Source organism: Bufo bufo, chromosome 4 (genome assembly GCF_905171765.1).
Source record: "Bufo bufo chromosome 4, aBufBuf1.1, whole genome shotgun sequence".
NCBI classification, from domain to species: Eukaryota; Metazoa; Chordata; class Amphibia; order Anura; family Bufonidae; genus Bufo; species Bufo bufo.
Genome location: NC_053392.1, coordinates 169,096,469 through 169,116,341, shown reverse-complemented (window position 1 = coordinate 169,116,341; position 19,873 = coordinate 169,096,469). Strand labels below are relative to the sequence as shown.

The window sequence follows — 19,873 nt, the reverse complement described above, 5'->3', positions numbered from 1 at the left end:
GCAGAATCTGTCTTAATGTCATAGCAGAGAATCAGGCTTCACGTCACCCACCACTGGAACAGGCCACTGTCACACATTTAGGCCCAGGCACCCAGGCAGAGGAGAGAGGTCCCGTAACAGAGAATCTGGCCTTATGTCAGCGCAGAATCTGTATTCATGTCATAGCAGAGAATCAGGCTTCACGTCACCCACCACTGGAACAGGCCACTGTCACACATTTAGGCCCCGGCACCCAGACAGAGGAGAGCGGTCCCGTAACAGAGACTCTGGCCTTATGTCAGCGCAGAATCTGTCTTCATGTCATAGCAGAGAATCAGGCTTCACGTCACCCACCACTGGAACAGACCACTGTCACACATTTAGGCCCAGGCACCCAGGCAGAGGAGAGAGGTCCCGTAACAGAGAATCTGGCCTTATGTCAGCGCAGAATCTGTATTCATGTCATAGCAGAGAATCAGGCTTCACGTCACCCACCACTGGAACAGGCCACTGTCACACATTTAGGCCCCGGCACCCAGACAGAGGAGAGCGGTCCCGTAACAGAGAATCTGGCCTTATGTCAGCGCAGAATCTGTCTTCATGTCATAGCAGAGAATCAGGCTTCACGTCACCCACCACTGGAACAGGCCACTGTCACACATTTAGGCCCCGGCACCCAGACAGAGGAGTGCGGTCCCGTAACAGAGAATCTGGCCTTATGTCAGCGCAGAATCTGTATTCATGTCATAGCAGAGAATCAGGCTTCACGTCACCCACCACTGGAACAGGCCACTGTCACACATTTAGGCCCCGGCACCCAGACAGAGGAGAGGTTCATTCAACTTTGGGTTGCCCCGCAATATAATGGTAAAATGAAATTAAAAATAGTATTGAATGAGGAAGTGCCCTGGAGTAGAATAATATATTGTTAAGGGGAGGTAGTTAATATCTAATCTGCACAAGGGATGGACAGGTCCTGTGGGATCCATGCCTGGTTCATTTTTATGAACGTCAGCTTGTCCACATTGGCTGTAGACAGGCGGCTGCGTTTGTCTGTAATGACGCCCCCTGCCGTGCTGAATACACGTTCAGACAAAACACTGGCCGCCGGGCAGGCCAGCACCTCCAAGGCATAAAAGGCTAGCTCTGGCCACGTGGACAATTTGGAGACCCAGAAGTTGAATGGGGCCGAACCATCAGTCAGTACGTGGAGGGGTGTGCACAGGTACTGTTCCACCATGTTAGTGAAATGTTGCCTCCTGCTAACACGTTCCGTATCAGGTGGTGGTGCACTTAGCTGTGGCGTGTTGACAAAACTTTTCCACATCTCTGCCATGCTAACCCTGCCCTCAGAGGAGCTGGGCGTGACACAGCTGCGTTGGCGACCTCTTGCTCCTCCTCTTCCTTCGCCTTGGGCTTCCACTGGTTCCCCTGTGACATTTGGGAATGCTCTCAGTAGCGCGTCTACCAACGTGCGCTTGTACTCGCGCATCTTCCTATCACGCTCCAGTGTAGGAAGTAAGGTGGGCACATTGTCTTTGTACCGGGGATCCAGCAGGGTGGCAACCCAGTAGTCTGCACACGTTAAAATGTGGGCAACTCTGCTGTCGTTGCACAGGCACTGCAGCATGTAGTCGCTCATGTGTGCCAGGCTGCCCAGAGGTAAGGACAAGCTGTCCTCTGTGGGAGGCGTATCGTCATCGTCCTGTGTTTCCCCCCAGCCACGCACCAGTGATGGGCCCGAGCTGCTTTGGGTGCCACCCCGCTGTGAACATGCTTCATCCTCATCCTCCTCGTCCTCCAGTAGTGGGCCCTGTCTGGCCACATTTGTACCTGGCCTCTGGTGTTGCAAAAAACCTCCCTCTGAGTCACTTCGAAGAGACTGGCCTGAAAGTGCTAAAAATGACCCCTCTTCCTCCTCTTCCTCCTGGGCCACCTCCTCTTCCATCATCGCCCTAAGTGTTTTCTCAAGGAGACATAGAAGTGGTATTGTAACGCTGATAACGGCGTCATCGCCACTGGCCATGTTGGTGGAGTACTCGAAACAGCGCAACAGGGCACACAGGTCTCGCATGGAGGCCCAGTCATTGGTGGTGAAGTGTGTCTGATCCGCAGTGCGACTGACCCGTGCGTGCTGCAGCTGAAACTCCACTATGGCCTGCTGCTGCTCGCACAGTCTGTCCAGCATATGCAAGGTGGAGTTCCACCTGGTGGGCACATCGCATATGAGGCGGTGAGCGGGAAGGCCGAAGTTACGCTGTAGCGCAGACAGGCGAGCAGCGGCAGGGTGTGAACGCCGGAAGCGCGAACAGACGGCCCGCACTTTATGCAGCAGCTCTGACATGTCGGGGTAGTTGCGAATGAACTTCTGCACCACCAAATTCAGCACATGCGCCAGGCAAGGGATGTGCGTCAAACCGGCTAGTCCCAGAGCTGCAACGAGATTTCGCCCATTATCGCACACCACCAGGCCGGGCTTGAGGCTCACCGGCAGCAACCACTCGTCGGTCTGTTGTTCTATACCCCGCCACAACTCCTGTGCGGTGTGGGGCCTGTCCCCCAAACATATGAGTTTCAGAATGGCCTGCTGACGTTTACCCCGTGCTGTGCTGAAGTTGGTGGTGAAGGTGTGTGGCTGACTGGATGAGCAGGTGGAAGAAGAGGAGGAGGAAGCTGAGTAGGAGGAGGAGGAGACAGGAGGCAAAGAATGTTGCCCTGCGATCCTTGGCGGCGGAAGGACGTGCGCCAAACAGCTTTCCGCCTGGGGCCCAGCCGCCACTACATTTACCCAGTGTGCAGTTAGGGAGATATAGCGTCCCTGGCCGTGCTTACTGGTCCACGTATCTGTGGTTAGGTGGACCTTGCCACAGATGGCGTTGCGCAGTGCACACTTGATTTTATCGGACACTTGTTTGTGCAGGGAAGGCACGGCTCTCTTGGAGAAGTAGTGGCGGCTGGGAACAACATACTGTGGGACAGCAAGTGACATGAGCTGTTTGAAGCTGTGTGTGTCCACCAGCCTAAATGACAGCATTTCATAGGCCAGTAGTTTAGAAATGCTGGCATTCAGGGCCAGGGAACGAGGGTGGCTAGGTGGGAATTTACGCTTTCTCTCAAATGTTTGTGAGATGGAGAGCTGAACGCTGCCGTGTGACATGGTTGAGATGCTTGGTGACGCAGGTGGTGGTGTTGGTGGTACATCCCATGTTTGCTGGGCGGCAGGTGCCAACGTTCCTCCAGAGGCGGAGGAAGAGGCCGAGGCGGCGGCTGCAGCAGCAAAAGAGGCCGAGGCGGCGGCTGCACCAGCAGAAGAGGCCGAGGCGGCGGCAGCAGCAGAAGAGGCCGAGGCGGCAGCAGCAGAAGAGGTAGCAGGGGGAGCCTGAGTGACTTCCTTGTTTTTAAGGTGTTTACTCCACTGCAGTTCATGCTTTGCATGCAGGTGCCTGGTCATGCAGGTTGTGCTAAGGTTCAGAACGTTAATGCCTCGCTTCAGGCTCTGATGGCACAGCGTGCAAACCACTCGGGTCTTGTCGTCAGCACATTGTTTGAAGAAGTGCCATGCCAGGGAACTCCTTGAAGCTGCCTTTGGGGTGCTCGGTCCCAGATGGCGGCGGTCAGTAGCAGGCGGAGTCTCTTGGCGGCGGGTGTTCTGATTTTGCCCACTGCTCCCTCTTTTGCTACGCTGTTGGCTCGGTCTCACCACTGCCTCTTCCTCCGAACTGTGAAAGTCAGTGGCACGACCTTCATTCCATGTGGGGTCTAGGACCTCATCGTCCCCTGCATCGTCTTCCACCCAGTCTTGATCCCTGACCTCCTGTTCAGTCTGCACACTGCAGAAAGATGCAGCAGTTGGCACCTGTGTTTCGTCATCATCAGAGACGTGCTGAGGTGGTATTCCCATGTCCTCATCATCAGGAAAAATAAGTGGTTGTGCGTTAGTGCATTCTATCTCTTCCACCCCTGGGGAAGGGCTAGGTGGATGGCCTTGGGAAACCCTGGCAGCAGAGTCTTCAAACAGCATAAGAGACTGCTGCATAACTTGAGGCTCAGACAGTTTCCCTGATATGCATGGAGGTGATGTGACAGACCGATGGGCTTGGTTTTCATGCGCCATCTGTGCGCTTTCTGCAGAAGACTGGGTGGGAGATAATGTGAACGTGCTGGATTCACTGTCGGCCACCCAATTGACTAATGCCTGTACCTGCTCAGGCCTTACCATCCTTAAAACGGCATTGGGCCCCACCAAATATCGCTGTAAATTCTGCTGGCTACTGGGACCTGAGGTAGTTGGTTCACTAGGACGTGTGGCTGTGGCAGAACGGCCACGTCCTCTCCCAGCACCAGAGGGTCCACTAACACCACCACGACCATGTCCACGTCCGCGTCCCTTATTAGATGTTTTCCTCATTGTTCCCGTTCACCACAATTTTGAGAATGGCAAATTTGGGAATGCTTTTTCAACCCAGAACAAAAAGTGTGCTTTTACGGTCACTACAAATAACTTGACCAGCTAAAACAGTGCAGATTTGGTTGAATAGAGATGTGAGACCTGTTTTTTTTTGCGCTGTGTGACAGGTATAGGTTTAATCACAGAATCACACTTCTATCAGCACGCTAGCGTGTGTCTTAGGTTTTTCTGAATGACACTATCAATACCTTCAATGTAAGATTTTCTTTTTGGGATAGATTTCAAGTAGGCCTCAAATACCAGAAACTAGTTATTTTGAGAATGGCAAATTTGGGAATGCTTTTTCAACCCAGAACAAAAAGTCTGCTTTTACGGTCACTACAAATAACTTGACCAGCTAAAACAGTGCAGATTTGGTTGAATAGAGATGTGAGACCTGTTTTTTTTTGCGCTGTGTGACAGGTATAGGTTTAATCACAGAATCACACTTCTATCAGCACGCTAGCGTGTGTCTTAGGTTTTTCTGAATGACACTATCAATACCTTCAATGTAAGATTTTCTTTTTGGGATAGATTTCAAGTAGGCCTCAAATACCAGAAACTAGTTATTTTGAGAATGGTAAATTTGGGAATGCTTTTTCAACCCAGAACAAAAAGTCTGCTTTTACGGTCACTACAAATAACTTGACCAGCTAAAACAGTGCAGATTTGGTTGAATAGAGATGTGAGACCTGTTTTTTTTTGCGCTGTGTGACAGGTATAGGTTTAATCACAGAATCACACTTCTATCAGCACGCTAGCGTGTGTCTTAGGTTTTTCTGAATGACACTATCAATACCTTCAATGTAAGATTTTCTTTTTGGGATAGATTTCAAGTAGGCCTCAAATACCAGAAACTAGTTATTTTGAGAATGGCAAATTTGGGAATGCTTTTTCAACCCAGAACAAAAAGTCTGCTTTTACGGTCACTACAAATAACTTGACCAGCTAAAACAGTGCAGATTTGGTTGAATAGAGATGTGAGACCTGTTTTTTTTTGCGCTGTGTGACAGGTATAGGTTTAATCACAGAATCACACTTCTATCAGCACGCTAGCGTGTGTCTTAGGTTTTTCTGAATGACACTATCAATACCTTCAATGTAAGATTTTCTTTTTGGGATAGATTTCAAGTAGGCCTCAAATACCAGAAACTAGTTATTTTGAGAATGGCAAATTTGGGAATGCTTTTTCAACCCAGAAAAAAAGTGTGCTTTTACGGTCAATACAAATAACTTGACCAGCTAAAACAGTACAGATTTGGTTGAATAGAAATGTCAGGTCTATTTTTTAGGCGCTGGGTGACAGGCTCAACTTGCCCCTGATGTAATATATGGCCAAAAAATAACCACACTGTTGATGGTTAAATGCACTTGGGTGACACAGGCTCAGCCTGCACCAGATGTAGTATATGGCCAAAAAATAATCAGACTGTTGATGGTTAAATGCACTTGGGTGACACAGGCTCAGCCTGCAGCTGATGTAGGATATAGCACAAAATAACCACACTATCGATGGTTAAATACACTTGGGTGACACAGGCTCAGCCTGCAGCTGATGTAGTATATGGCCAAAAAATAATCAGACAGTTGATGGTTAAATGCACTTGGGTGACACAGGCTCAGCCTGCAGCTGATGTAGTATATGGCCAAAAAATAACCAGACTGTTGATGGTTAAATGCACTTGGGTGACACAGGCTCAGCCTGCAGCTGATGTAGGATATAGCACAAAATAACCACACTATCGATGGTTAAATACACTTGGGTGACACAGGCTCAGCCTGCAGCTGATGTAGTATATGGCCAAAAAATAATCAGACAGTTGATGGTTAAATGCACTTGGGTGACACAGGCTCAGCCTGCAGCTGATGTAGTATATGGCCAAAAAATAACCAGACTGTTGATGGTTAAATGCACTTCGGTGACACAGGCTCAGCCTGCAGCTGATGTAGGATATAGCACAAAATAACCACACTATCGATGGTTAAATACACTTGGTGATAGCTCGTGCTGGCGCACCACAAGTCACAAAATGGCCGCCGATCACCCCAGAAAAAAAGTGATCTAAAAACGCTCTGGGCAGCCTCAAAAAAGTGAGCAAGTCAATAATAGCACTTCAATGATCCACAGCTGCAGATCGATCACAGAATGAAGTCTTTTGGAGGAGTTAATCTGCCTAATCTCGCCCTAACGTCGCAGCTGCAACCTCTCCCTATACTGATCATAGCAGAGTGACGTGCGGCGCTACGTGACTCCAGCTTAAATAGAGGCTGGGTCACATGGTGCACTGGCCAATCACAGCCATGCCAATAGTAGGCATGGCTGTGATGGCCTCTTGGGCCAAGTAGTATGACGCTTGTTGATTGGCTGCTTTGCAGCCTTTCAAAAAGCGCCAAGAAAGCGCCGAACACCGAACCCGAACCCGGACTTTTACGAAAATGTTCGGGTTCGGGTCCGTGTCACGGACACCCCAAAATTCGGTACGAACCCGAACTATACAGTTCGGGTTCGCTCATCCCTAATAGCGACGTTTCTATCCTCAGGTCTCATGGCTTCATAAAGACCTGGGGGGCGAAACGTCGCTATGTATGCTGCCTAACTACTAAATAAAACGCCACTGACTGAATTGGACGAGTGCTGTGAATTTCTCTACATTGCTGTTTCTACTGGGATCCCGAGCCAGTACCCCTCTCCGGGTGCATCGTATTGCCCTGGATGCAATCAGGTGACTTGAACATCGAATATGGATTTATCCCACTAAGGGGCTTGGAGTGCTGCTCATCTTTCTTTTGTAGATGATACATCTAGTAATCGTTACACTGTCTAATCTAAGCTTATAACACCTAATAGTTGGCTGAATTTGCTGCAGATTTTTGGCCAAAATTTAGGTGCAAATTGTCACATTATAAGCCACGCCCATTCCAATCAAGCCACACCTCCTTTCCTGCTAAGGCCTTTTTCACACATCTGTGAATCATGGACGTGTACTGTCATTAATGTGTGTATTCAGACATCGGACCGTAGGTCAGTGAAGACACCACAGAATCATGCCCAGTTTTGGTCCGCGATTACAGATCTCTCATACTCATTATAGTCTATGGGTCCATGAAAACCATGGACACAACATGAGTGCCACCCGTGTTTGATCAATTTTTTTCACGGATCGCTGTTACGAGATGCTCTGGGAAATCATTTTCAGCCAACCAGTGTTGGTGGAATACGGATGACACACTGAGGGCAGAAAATAATTTCTTCGTCTTCAAGCGCATTTCTTTGTATGACTGCAATGAATTCTGCAATCAGGATGGCCATGACGACCTCTTTGCAAATGGATGATGTGAGTATGTTTTCTTTTTACCGCCGTTTCAGAGAAAATTGATTCATTGCCACGAAGCGTGAGGATTTCGGCTTTGCAGCAAATTAAAGTTTTCCTGAAATTTGGATCAAATTCAATTTCTTTGACACTAGTCATAACTAGAGATGAGCAAATTTCCCCTTATGAAATTCATTCACGCTTCGTTTGTTGGCAAAAGGTGAATTGCGTTATGGATTCCGTTACCACGGACCATAACGCAATTCTATGACGGAATGCATAACGGAATGCCTTTAGAGGCATTCCGTTATTCATTCCATCATAATAGAAGTCTATGTATGGCCTGCATAACGGATCCGTCCCGTTTCCGTTATGCAGGGGAGGACTCCACTCTTGCCTCCAAAGGCATTCCGTTATGCATTCCGTCATGGAATCGCGTTATGGCCCTTGGTAACGGAATCCATAACGCAATTCACCTTTTACCAACAAACGAAGTGTGAACAAATTATAAATTATGAAATTCGCTCATCTCTAGTCATAACTGCTGGATACGAGCAGTGTATAATGTGATAGAAAAATGAATCCAGCCAGCAAAGGAGGCAACATGGACAATCAGAATACATTAGTAAGTGCCTAGTCATAACTTTCTCTACATGATAAATGCCACTTTCTGAAGTGAGACAACCCCTTTAACTCTTATCCAAATGCACAAACGTACAAGCCCCAAAGAGTTAAAACCAGACCCAGCTGCTACATCTGTAAGTCTAGGTATATACATGGCCAATAAATAAAAAAAATGTAACTTGATTTTCATCCATCGTAGCTCATTGCCAAGCCGAGTTCTCACGACTTCAGATATTGGATCCTCTACAAAAGATTTTTATTGGACTGGTAGGTAAACACCAGGGCTGTGGAAGTAGATTGGTATAATGTAGTCACAACAGCAAAAGGGGAGGACCCAGGCTTCAGTCTGTCGGAGTCCTGTGGCTGGACTGCTGCGCTGAGCTTTCCTTCTTGTGATCATGAAAGGGTTGGCAAAAACCTCAGCATAAAGGATGACACAGTGCCTTACAGCATCATGCTAGAACAGGTAACCTCCTCTACCTTTCTCTCATCTATCAGCTCATCGTCGCTCTATAGAATTGCTAGCTGATGTTAGAAATGTCAGGAAAGCTATCCATGATCATTTCAGGAATTTTTGCTGCTCGGATTTTTCTACTAGTTAATTAGATTCTAAATCGTTATGTCAAACATCAGCACAATACATCTGTTTTCCGTTTCTTAGGAAAAAACACTATTTAACCGGTGAATTTAAGTCATAGACTCCGAATAAGATGCAAATGTGAACAATTTCAATTAACTGTGTGCCACCTAGTGGTGTAATCTAGAAAATATAAATGGGTCAAAATGCACTAAAAATAAGACGAGAAGGAAACAAGAGGTGCAGGAAGAATTATAGCAAGTTTTGGATGAGAGGGAAAAGCAGGCATCCTCATTTCGGTGATGTGCGGATAATATGTATTGCTCCTAGTAATAGCAAGCTAAATGTCACAAGAATAACTAATTAGAACCATCCAGCTAAGCCTACAGCACAGTAAACTGGTTAGACCTGAAAGCCCATTTCCTGATTTAAAAGCCAGGTACGTAGGGCGCTGTTAATCTGTGAATCCGCAAATATAGAAGCTTGGACTGTCCCCAAAATGAACAATCTAGACTAACGCATCAGATTCACTAACAGCTGCCCATTTGGGTTTAGCGAAAAGTATAGTAAAAATAGCAAGCAGCATTACCAAAATAATGCATCGTGTGTGCCAAATGCTTCTTCAAGGGTCATGCCATGATTGATGTAAAACAATGATGATCACACAGTACAGGACAATCTCTTTCTAACAAAGCTAGAACCAGACCTGTACCTGTCATGGGTCAGGACGATCTCCCCATTTATTGCATTAGTTGCTCTGCTACATTTATTTCAAGTTGGCAGCTCAGGGGGGCATGTCCTTTCTGCTGTAGCTCTCTCCCAGTAATTGCCACAACTTCTATGACTAGTGACAACTGAAGATCTAAACTGGGTATGTGCGACCACCAAAGTGAGGTGGACAAGAAAAAGAACAAACAGCAGGTGGCGCTATGCAGATACATTTTATTGAATAGCTCAGTGGTTATACTAAATGTTTAATTACATGCAAATACAAAAGTATTCAGATCCAGGTCTAGTTTGAAAAATGTAGAATATTATTTGTGGTACAACCCCTTTAAGGTTTAAACATCAAAACCTGAACATGGGCAGGCATGCAGGACAGTGTTTTACAAAGATAAGAAGCAGTCTGCCCCCACATCCTGAAAATGACCGTGATAAACCAAAGCGGAAGTTAGCATGCGGTATTTTGTCTTGACTGGTATACTGTAGGTATGCATGCAACTGGTTACAGTCTCAAGGGCTAATGGGTCCACAATATTACACAGAAACCATCTTAGGCTGAAAGGAAAATGTGTCTGTCTGTCTCCATATCTCATAGAATTCAATGGAGAGTGACCGTGCACAGCTGACTCTACACCAGAACGAGAGCAGCAGCTAAAATCGGGATCAGTTTGGGAAATTCTAATGTTCATTGTGGGAAAATCCCTTTAATTCAATTAACTGAATTTTATTAAAGGGTTTGGCTCTTCTCAGACATTGTTTGCATATTCCTAGGATAAGCCATCGGTGTCAGTTAGGTGCAGATCTAACCGCTGGGACCCGCTCCAATCTCCAGAACGGGGCCCCCAAAGTGTACGGTGTGCTGTCTATTCATCTCTATGGGAGTTCTGAAAATAGCTGAGAGAGCCCACTTGGCTTCTTTTGGTAAATGGAGAGGGCACTGTGCACGCACGGCCACCACTCGATTCACTGCAATGTCGGTGCTTGGTAATTTTCGGAACTTCCATAGCAGTGAACAGAGGATGGCTGTGTATTCGCCGATGCTCTCTGTTCACTTTGAGGGTCCCGTTCTGGAAATAGGAATGGTTCCCAGAGGTGGGACCTACACCTATCTGACATTGATGGCATATTCTAGCAATATGGCACCAGTGTCCGAGTACAGCCAAGCCTTTTAAAATGTCCATCTGTCCTTTAGTCCATAGGTGCAGAAGGTCCCCAATAGTGTGCCTCTGAAGTACATAAGAGAGTCCTTGATTAGTAGCTTTCATAGGTACAGACATAGCAGAGGCACCTGGGTCCTGGAAGCAGAGGGGGCACAAATGGTGTCTCTGCTCTATTTGCTGTGATAATTGGGAAGGGGCCGACACTATTAAAAACTCTGCATTGGGGTCTAAGTGCTGCAAGTTCCATCTCTGGCTGCTGTGCAGTATGCAGCCAATAATGAATGCTGGATTGCCATAATATGTGAGAGAAAACACTGGGGTACTCTTTCAGTCGATTTTAAGTGTTTTCAAAACATTTTTTTTTTTAAATTAAATTAAAAAATATGACCAGCTTCTTGCAGGATTTAGTATATATAGAGCTATTTGCTAAGAAACACCTATTGGAATTATTCACTTAAAAATGAGATCATTCCAATTCTCCAATAATATCCCTCACAGTGTGTGGAGAACACTGCCATTAGCAGGGCAGTATATTCTGGAAGTTGGTAAAAAAAATACTGTATATCTCCTAAGAACTAACTAGGATGCATCAAGTAGTTTTCCTGTAATCCTGCTAAGGGCTCATGCACACGAACGTATTTTCTTTCCATGTCCGTTCCGTTTTTATTTTTTGTAGAACCATTCATTTCAATGGGTCCGCAAAAAAAAAACGGAAGTTAATCCATGTGCATTTCGTTTCCGTATGTCCGTATTTCCGTTCCACAAAAAAATAGAACATGTCCTATTATTATCCGCATTACGGACAAGGATAGTACTGTTCTATTAGCGCTCAGCTTTTCCGTTCCGCAAAATACATATTGTACACGGACGTCATCCGTATTTTTTGCGGATCCGTTTTTTGCGAATCCTAACTGGCATGGCCTGATGAATTAATGATTATGGAAGTTTCAAATATAAAAGTGCACTGTAGTTTAAGAAAGTCAGAAACGTATGGGTATGGCCAATGAGTAATGACCTCTACCCGGTACACGGGCAGTCACACTCACAGGTTTTTTATGCAGTTTTTGAAGCCAAAATCAGGAGTGAATCACAAAAGGAGATAAAGTATTAAAGGGGTTGTACATTGCAAAAATATTGAGTGACCTATACACAGTATGGGACATTAATATCAGAGCGGCAGGGGTCTGACTACCGCCTTCCACCCTCTCCTTGGAGAGGTAGCAGCACTCGTGAGAGTGTTGCTTCAAAGTAGCCTGTGCACGGTCTCATTTCCAGCGGCAGCACCATGTAATTACAACTGTTTGTTCCCATCAATTGAATGGGACAAGCAGTAGTAATTATGCTGCACTGCCCACACAAGCAAAACGATGCGTAGGTAATCTTGAAGCAGCGCCAGAATTGTGAGACACGGTGCTTGGTGGTTACAGACACAGAATTGTGAGGCATGGGGCTTGGTGGTTACAGACACAGAATTGTGAGGCATGGGGCTTGGTGGTTGCTAATAACAAAGGAACAGTTTCTAGATGTGGTTTGCTAAATAATTCTATGGGCCCCTGACAACAGTAACAGAGCAGTCTCTTTGTCAGACAGACATTTGTCACTCGTGACAGGACAGTCTATATACTCCATCAATGTGTAGCAGGACAGTCTATTTGCTCAAGTCAAAGTGTGTCTCACAGTGCACTTTTCTCAGCCACTTCTCAAAGCAAATATATCTACTTTTGGATGAAGGGGTATTACAAGTACCACATAAGGTTCCAGGGATGGACAGATAAAGCAGAGGGCCCAAGTATATGGGCCCCTTCCTTTTTATGTCATATCATGGGCCACCCCTCGAACAGCCCCCTGGATCTCACAGGCAAACAGGCTGTAAGTGTATTACAGCCTGTAATACACTTACAGCCAATGCATCACAATACAGAAGTATTGTGATGCATTGTAAAGGGGACCAGACCCTCAAAAGTTGAAGTCCCAAAATGACACCTTATCCCATTGTTTCCAAACTGGGGCCACTTTTTTGGAGTTTCCACTCTAGGGGTGCATCATGGAGGCTTCAATTGGGACATGGGGTCAAAAAAAGTCAAGCAAAATCTGCTTCCCAAAAACCATATGGCATTCCTTTCCTTCTGCGCAATGAGGTGTGCCCGTACAGCAGTTTACGACCACATATGGGGTATTTCTGTAAACTACAGAATCAGGGCAATAAATATTGAGTTTTGTTTGTCTGTTAACCCTTGCTTTGTAACTGGAAAAAATGGATTAAAATTTAAAATCTCCCAAAAAAGTGAAATGTTATCTCTATTTTCCATTAATTCTTGTGGAACACCTAAAGGGTTAACAAAGTTTGTAAAATCAGTTTTGTATACCTTGAAGGGTGTAGTTTCTAAAATGGGGTCACTTTTTTGGAGTTTCTACTCTAGGGGTGCATCAGGGGGTCTTCAAATGTGACATGGCAACTTATAATTATCCCAGTAAAATCTGCTTTTCAAAGACCATATGGCGTTCCTTTCCTTCTGCGCAATACTGTGTGCCCGTACAGCAGTTTACGACCACATATAGGGTGTTTCTATAAACTACAGCATCAGGGCAATAAATAGAGTTTTGTTTGGCTGTTAACCCTTGCTTTGCTAGTGGAAAAAAGGATTAAAATGAAAAATCTGCCAAAAAAGTGAAATTCTGAAATGTTATTTCTATTTTCCATCAATTCTTGTGGAACACCGAAAGGGTTAACAAAGTTTGTAAAATCAGTTTTGTATACCTTGAAGGGTGTAGTTTCTAAAATGGGGTCACTTTTTTGGAGTTTCTACTCTAGGGGTGCATTAGGAGGTCTTCAAATGTGACATGGCAGCTTATAATTATCCCAGTAAAATCTGCTTTTCAAAGACCATATGGCGTTCCTTTCCTTCTGCGCAATACTGTGTGCCCGTACAGCAGTTTACGACCACATATAGGGTGTTTCTATCAGTGATGAGCGGCAGGTGCCATATTCGATTTCGACGAAATTCGCGAATATTCGATAGAATATTCGTCGAAATCGAATATTCGTCATTATTCTTGTTGTCACGATTAATATGCGATTTAAATAATCGCGTATTGCGATTTTAACTTAAAAGGCTACTCTCCTATTGAAATAGCAATGCGATTAATTCAAGTTATAATAATCGAATTTCGATTTTAACTTAGCACTGCTATATTCCATATTCGTTAATTCTAGCTTAATATGGAATATAGCAGTGCTAAGTTAAAATCGAAATTCGATTATTATAAAAATAATTTTTTTTTTTTTTTTTTTTTTATTGTTATATTTTTTTCTTTCTCACTTCCCTAAAGTTGTTCTTACCTGTCCTTTGGATTCCTGGCTTCCTGGCTGCTCCAGTCAGTGCCCGTTGCCGCTTCTGCCGACTTCCGTGCTCATGGAGCGTCCCCATCACCATGGGAACGTCTCCATATACTAGAATGTACTGTCGGATTTGAGAATTACGTGAAAAATCGCAATTCGATTATTTCAAGTTATAATAATCAAATTTCGATTTTAACTTAGCACTGCTATATTCCATATTAGGCTATGGAATATAGCAGTGCTAAGTTAAAATCGAAATTCGATTATTATAACTTGAATTAATCGAATTGCGATTTGAACTTGGACCTGGTTTACTATGGTTGGCTTGGTAGAATTAGCGAATATGACGAATGTATTCAACATATTCCACAAAACGAATATAACGAATGTATTCGTCATATTCCACAAAACGAAGATAACAAAGTATTCTGCATCTTCGTTTTAGCTACCTATTCGTCAACTTCGCTAATTCTAGCAATCATATAGGAAAGTTTACTATAGAGACAGCTAAGTTTAATTCGCTATGCGATTATATGACTGCTTTTTTTAAATAAAAAAATAGAATAATTATAATACCTGATAATTATTATAATTATTCTATTTATAAAAAAAAGCAAAGTAATATAATCGCATAGCGAATTAAACTTAGCTGTCTCTATAGTAAAGTTTCCTATATGATTGCTAGAATTAGCGAAGTTGATGAATAGGTAGCTAAAACGAAGATGCAGAATACTTCGTTATCTTCGTTTTGTGGAATATGACGAATACATTAGTTATATTCGTTTTGTGGAATATAACGAATATATTCGTCATATTCGCTAATTCTACCAAGCCAACCATAGTAAACTAGGTCCAAGTTGAAATCGCAATTCGATTAATTCAAGTTATAATAATCGAATTTCGATTCTAACTTAGCACTGCTATATTCCATAGCCTAATATGGAATATAGCAGTGCTAAGTTAAAATCGAAATTCGATTATTATAACTTGAAATAATCGAATTGCGATTTTTCACGTAATTCTCAAATCCGACAGTACATTCTAGTATATGGAGACGTTCCCATGGTGATGGGGACGCTCCATGAGCACGGAAGTCGGCAGAAGCGGCAACGGGCACTGACTGGAGCAGCCAGGAAGCCAGGAATCCAAAGGACAGGTAAGAACAACTTTAGGGAAGTGGAAAAGAAAAAAATATAACAATAAAAAAAAAAATAATAATATTCAAGTTATAGTAATCGAATTTCGATTTTAACTTAGCACTGCTATATTCCATAGCCTAATATGGAATATAGCAGTGCTAAGTTAAAATCGAAATTCGATTATTATAACTTGAAATAATCGAATTGCGATTTTTCACGTAATTCTCAAATCCGACAGTACATTCTAGTATATGGAGACGTTCCCATGGTGATGGGGACGCTCCATGAGCACGGAAGTCGGCAGAAGCGGCAACGGGCACTGACTGGAGCAGCCAGGAAGCCAGGAATCCAAAGGACAGGTAAGAACTACTTTAGGGAAGTGGAAAAGAAAAAAATATAACAATAAAAAAAAAAAAAATAATATTCAAGTTATAATAATCGAATTTCGATTTTAACTTAGCACTGCTATATTCTATAGCCTAATATGGAATATAGCAGTGCTAAGTTAAAATCGAAATTCGATTATTATAACTTGAAATAATCGAATTGCGATTTTTCACGTAATTCTCAAATCCGACAGTACATTCTAGTATATGGAGACGTTCCCATGGTGATGGGGACGCTCCATGAGCACGGAAGTCGGCAGAAGCGGCAACGGGCACTGACTGGAGCAGCCAGGAATCCAAAGGACAGGTAAGAACAACTTTAGGGAAGTGGAAAAAAAAAAAAAAAAAAAAAAAAAAAAAAAAAAAAAAAAAAAAAAAATAACGAATATTCGAAATATCGAATTTATATCACTATATTCGAAATATTCGCGAATTAGCGAAGTGCCGATATTCGCAAAAAAAATTCGATATTCGAATATTCGCGCTCAACACTAGTTTCTATAAACTACAGCATCAGGGCAATAAATAGAGTTTTGTTTGGCTGTTAACCCTTGCTTTGCTAGTGGAAAAAAGGATTAAAATGAAAAATCTGCCAAAAAAGTGAAATTCTGAAATGTTATTTCTATTTTCCATCAATTCTTGTGGAACACCGAAAGGGTTAACAAAGTTTGTAAAATCAGTTTTGTATACCTTGAAGGGTGTAGTTTCTAAAATGGGGTCACTTTTTTGGAGTTTCTACTCTAGGGGTGCATCAGGAGGTCTTCAAATGTGACATAGCAGCTTAAAATTATCCCAGGGAAATCTGCTTCCCAAAAACCATATGGCATTCCTTTCCTTCTGCGCAATGAGGTGTGCCCGTACAGCAGTTTACGACCACATATGGGGTATTTCTGTAAACTACAGAATCAGGGCAATAAATATTGAGTTTTGTTTGTCTGTTAACCCTTGCTTTGTAACTGGAAAAAATGGATTAAAATTTAAAATCTCCCAAAAAAGTGAAATGTTATCTCTATTTTCCATTAATTCTTGTGGAACACCTAAAGGGTTAACAAAGTTTGTAAAATCAGTTTTGTATACCTTGAAGGGTGTAGTTTCTAAAATGGGGTCACTTTTTTGGAGTTTCTACTCTAGGGGTGCATCAGGGGGTCTTCAAATGTGACATGGCAACTTATAATTATCCCAGTAAAATCTGCTTTTCAAAGACCATATGGCGTTCCTTTCCTTCTGCGCAATACTGTGTGCCCGTACAGCAGTTTACGACCACATATAGGGTGTTTCTATAAACTACAGCATCAGGGCAATAAATAGAGTTTTGTTTGGCTGTTAACCCTTGCTTTGCTAGTGGAAAAAAGGATTAAAATGAAAAATCTGCCAAAAAAGTGAAATTCTGAAATGTTATTTCTATTTTCCATCAATTCTTGTGGAACACCGAAAGGGTTAACAAAGTTTGTAAAATCAGTTTTGTATACCTTGAAGGGTGTAGTTTCTAAAATGGGGTCACTTTTTTGGAGTTTCTACTCTAGGGGTGCATTAGGAGGTCTTCAAATGTGACATGGCAGCTTATAATTATCCCAGTAAAATCTGCTTTTCAAAGACCATATGGCGTTCCTTTCCTTCTGCGCAATACTGTGTGCCCGTACAGCAGTTTACGACCACATATAGGGTGTTTCTATAAACTACAGCATCAGGGCAATAAATAGAGTTTTGTTTGGCTGTTAACCCTTGCTTTGCTAGTGGAAAAAAGGATTAAAATGAAAAATCTGCCAAAAAAGTGAAATTCTGAAATGTTATTTCTATTTTCCATCAATTCTTGTGGAACACCGAAAGGGTTAACAAAGTTTGTAAAATCAGTTTTGTATACCTTGAAGGGTGTAGTTTCTAAAATGGGGTCACTTTTTTGGAGTTTCTACTCTAGGGGTGCATCAGGAGGTCTTCAAATGTGACATAGCAGCTTAAAATTATCCCAGGGAAATCTGCTTTCCAAAAAACATATGGCGTTCCTTTCCTTCTGCGCCCTGCTGTGTGCCCATACAGCAGTTTACGACCACATATGGGGTGTTTCTGTAAACTACAGAATCAGGGCAATAAATATAGAGTTTTGTTTGGCTGTTAACCCTTGCTTTGTTAATGAAAAATCTGCCAAAAAAGTGAAATTCTGAAATTTCATCTCCATTTTCCATTAATTCTTGTGGAACACCTAAAGGGTTAACTAAGTTGGTAAAATCAGTTTTGAATACCTTGATGAGTGTAGTTTCTAAAATGGGGTCATTTTTGGGTGGTTTCTATTATGCAAGCCTCACAAAGTGACTTCAGACCTGAACTGGTCCAAAAATAGTGGGATTTGGAAATTTTCTGAAAAATTTCAAGATTTGCTTCTAAATTTCTAAGCCTTCTAACGTCCCGTCCCCCCCCCCAAAAAAAATGCATTCACAAAATGATCCAAACATGTAGTAGACATATGGGGAATGTAAAGTAATAACTATTTTTGGAGGTATTACTATCTATTATAAAAGTAGAGAAATTGAAATTTGGAAATTTGCTAATTTTTCCAAATTTTTGGTAAACTTTTAATTTTTTTTATAAATAACAATAAAAAAAATTCACTCAATTTTACCACTGTCTTCATGACAGTGGTAAAATTGAGTGAATTTTTTTTATTGTACAATATGTGACGAGAAAACAATCTCAGAATGGCCTGGATAAGTAAAAGCGTTTTAAAGTTATCACCACATAAAATGACATATGTCAGATTTGCAATTAAATGGCCTGGTCCTTAAGGTGAAAAATGGCAAGGTCCTGAAGGGGTTAAATGACCACAATAGCCACACCTGGGGAAAGAAGGTGTGGCAAGCACCAGAAACAACACAGACGTCATTTGATCCAAAAGGAAAACATGTCAGATCAAACCTCGTGTTGCCAGTCTCGTAGATCTCCTGCCACCTGTCGTAGGAACGTCCGTATGTCTCGGTACGTCCGTGACTTTTATATTGGAGTGAAATAGAAGCCCTTCTTAGAGAAATTTTAGAAAAACAGATTGAGTGAAATATACCTTTGGCCTTATTATATTTAGAAATAGCAAATCTTCCCAGTGATAGAATTATGTTTCATACATTAATTTCAGCAAATACACCGTTTTTTCTATCTGTGTAAGCACGACCACCGCTGCTGGACTGTAGGGTGGTCATAACCATGGAAACGAGCAGTGTATAATGTGATGGAAAAATGAATCCAGCCAGCAAAAAAAGCAATATGGACAATAACAATACATTAAAAAGTGCCTTGCTTTAACTTTATCTACATGATAAATGCCATTTGCCGAGGTGAGACAAACCTTTTAAAAACTCAAAAAGTGTCACTGCCCTATCTATGTAAACAGTAGCTTGGATGCAGTCAGCAGTTGCTGAGTCTCGTCCCTGGAAGTAGGGTTCCTACCCCGTTAAATGTATCTCAAAATAACTCCAGTGACATAAGTAAATATTCTTGATTAGTGATTTTTAATTATGCGGCTTAGATGTGACTTTTCGGCCAACACAGCCTTTTTCAAACTAGTGCCACTCTGTAAGGAACTTGGAAGGCGATGGCTTGGTCTCACCAAATGTGCTGCTGCACTACAGGAGGATGGCTGCTTTGAAAAAGGCCGTGTTGGCCGAAACGTCACATCTAAGCCGCATAATAATTAAAAATCACTAATCAAGGATATTTACTTATGTCACTGGAGTTATTTTGAGCTACTGCCCTATCTATAGCGGAGCTTGTTAAATATATAAACAAGAATGGTACTATGGAAAGAACCATAACTTCAATCCAGGTAATACTAATTGAATTGGCATGAGGCCCCATCCTCAAAAATATAAAGCTTCAGCTCCCATTCAAAAATGAAGTTCTGCATAAAATCTTTAAAAAAAAAAAGGACTTTTTACAAAAATGTGTTATATTAAGTTCCCACATCTATAGTTTGTAGAAGTAGAACTAATGCTTGTCATAATCCAACATCAGCCATCAGGGGCATACACAGAAGCCATGGGGACCCATATTTTGACAATTCATTTCAATTACTAACCATAATGGATAGACTATGAATTAGGTTAAATGATTTTAAACAGTGCCCGAAATGGCTCATATTGGATTCTTGGCCTTTATGAAGTATTGTTGTATTCATATGAAAAGGGAGACATCATTACCAAATT

The 19,873-nt window shown here is 42.7% G+C and overlaps 2 protein-coding genes across 3 annotated transcripts in view; one reads left to right on the top strand and one right to left on the bottom strand.

Annotated features, from left to right (window-relative positions):
• Positions 1 to 19,873, bottom strand: part of MED12L (mediator complex subunit 12L) — a 692,480-nt gene that overhangs the window by 444,377 nt on the left and 228,230 nt on the right. The gene's annotated exons all lie outside the window — the stretch shown is intronic.
• P2RY14 (purinergic receptor P2Y14) overlaps positions 8,703 to 19,873 on the top strand; it is a 44,875-nt gene continuing 33,704 nt past the window's right edge. Inside the window, exon 1 of one of the 2 annotated variants that reach the window (XM_040428099.1) lies at positions 8,703 to 8,827. The gene's annotated coding sequence lies outside the window, so the exon portion shown is untranslated. The remainder of the gene's footprint in view (positions 8,828 to 19,873) is intronic. The other variant, XM_040428100.1, reaches the window with a different exon arrangement.